The sequence below is a fragment of the Gouania willdenowi genome, chromosome 20 (genome assembly GCF_900634775.1).
Source record: "Gouania willdenowi chromosome 20, fGouWil2.1, whole genome shotgun sequence".
Classification (NCBI taxonomy): Eukaryota; Metazoa; Chordata; class Actinopteri; order Blenniiformes; family Gobiesocidae; genus Gouania; species Gouania willdenowi.
The window spans coordinates 28,455,757-28,458,256 of NC_041063.1; the positions used below are offsets into that span (position 1 = coordinate 28,455,757).

General features: G+C 36.6%; 1 protein-coding gene across 1 annotated transcript in view; it reads left to right on the forward strand.

The window, feature by feature from the left end:
- Positions 1-2,500, forward strand: part of LOC114454076 (receptor-type tyrosine-protein phosphatase mu) — a 44,412-nt gene that overhangs the window by 16,863 nt on the left and 25,049 nt on the right.

The window sequence follows — 2,500 nt, forward strand, 5'->3', positions numbered from 1 at the left end:
TATGAGTAGTATATTAGTATGAGTAGTATGTTTTTATGAGTACTATGTTAGTATGAGTAGTACGTTAGTATGAGTAGTATATTAGTATGAGTAGTACGTTAGTATGAGTAGTATATTAGTATGAGTAGTACGTTAGTATGAGTAGTACGTTAGTATGAGTAGTATATTAGTATGAGTAGTACGTTAGTATGAGTAGTATATTAGTATGAGTAGTACGTTAGTATGAGTAGTATATTAGTATGAGTAGTACGTTAGTATGAGTAGTATATTAGTATGAGTAGTACGTTAGTATGAGTAGTATATTAGTATGAGTAGTACGTTAGTATGAGTAGTATATTAGTATGAGTAGTACGTTAGTTTGATTAGTACGTTTGTAGTACTTTAGTATGAGTAGTACGTTAGTATGAGTAGTACGTTAGTATGAGTAGTACGTTAGTATGTACTAGTTAGTATGAGTAGTACGTTAGTATGAGTAGTACGTTAGTATGAGTAGTACGTTAGTATGAGTAGTACGTTAGTATGAGTAGTATATTAGTATGAGTAGTACGTTAGTATGAGTAGTATATTAGTATGAGTAGTACGTTAGTATGAGTAGTATATTAGTATGAGTAGTACGTTAGTATGAGTAGTATATTAGTATGAGTAGTACGTTAGTATGAGTAGTATATTAGTATGAGTAGTATGTTAGTATGAGTAGTACGTTAGTATGAGTAGTATATTAGTATGAGTAGTACGTTAGTATGAGTAGTATATTAGTATGAGTAGTACGTTAGTATGAGTAGTACGTTAGTATGAGTAGTATATTAGTATAAGTAGAATGTTAGAATGAGTAGTATATTAGTATGAGTAGTACGTTAGTATGAGTACTATGTTAGTATGAGTAGTACGTTAGTATGAGTAGTATATTAGTATGAGTAGTACGTTAGTATGAGTAGTATATTAGTATGTGCAGTACGTTTATATGAGTAGTACGTTAGTATGAGTAGTATATTAGTATGAGTAGTACGTTAGTATGAGTAGTATATTAGTATGAGTAGTACGTTAGTATGAGTAGTATATTAGTATGAGTAGTACGTTAGTATGTACGTTTGTAGTACTTTAGTATGAGTAGTACGTTAGTATGAGTAGTACGTTAGTATGAGTAGTACGTTAGTATGTACGTTTGTAGTACGTTAGTATGAGTAGTACGTTAGTATGAGTAGTACGTTAGTATGAGTAGTACGTTAGTATGAGTAGTACGTTAGTATGAGTAGTACGTTAGTATGTACGTTTGTGGTACGTTAGTATGAGTAGTACGTTAGTATGAGTAGTACGTTAGTATGAGTAGTACGTTAGTATGAGTAGTACGTTAGTATGAGTAGTACGTTAGTATGAGTAGTACGTTAGTATGTACGTTTGTAGTACATTTGAACCGTCAACCCTTCAGTTATAGGACCAGCCACTCTGCACAGAGTCAGATAGCTAGTTAGCTAGCAGTGGAGCTACAAACGGACAAAAACGCGATGTCATGTCTTTTATTGAAGTGTCAAAACAACCAAACACACACGCACACGCACGTAGTTCACTAGGATGGAGAGGGTAAGATTGCTTTTCTGGTTTCCTCAGTGTGTGTGTGTGTGTGTGTGTGTTTGTGTGTTGTATAGATGTAAATTCATAGAAGCAGATTAAACAGATTGTGTCTGGTATCTGTTGATGAGCTAACGTCCCCACGGGGACCAAAGAGTGTGTGTGTGTGTTTAATGTGCCTTCTGTTAGACGGGATGAAAACCAGCCTTCAGCTATTTAATGTCAACACACACACACACACACACACACACACACACACACACACACAGAGTCATTACAGTGAAGAGGCTGACGAGGCACCAAAGCCCTCGAAACCATCCATTGTATTTACGTGTGTGTCTCTGTGTGTGTGTGTTTATAAGTGCGTTTGTGTGTGTGTGTGTGTGTGTGGCATTGCATCAGAGGCTTCATTTATGAACGTAGCACACGCACACACACACACACACACACACACACACACACACACACACACACACACAGTGGTTGATGAGATGAAGGCAGCATAGGAATGTGTGCACGTGACCTCTGACCCTGGAACACACACGCTAACATTCACAAATCTATTGAAATAAGTGATACAATAATAATGAGCAGAAAATGAAACTAAATTATTCAAAGGTCAGGTTTTCTACAACAAATGAGACATGAGTGTGTCCTGTTTTCTGATCCTTTCACCATTCATGGTTGAATGTGGGCATGTTGAGGGCGGGACAGGAAGTCAATTCACCTTCAGAACCTTTCTTCCTCTTTTTTGTGATTATGGCACGTTGCAACCAACTTGAATAGGTGCATATCGCCACCTGTTGTAGTGTAGACGGTACTGTCGTTTCCTGCACAAGTTTTAAAGTGGGCTGTGGTTTATGAAGGGAAACATGTGTACACACATTGGTTTATAAATGAGGCCTCTGCTCTTTCAAAATAAACGTGAGAGAAA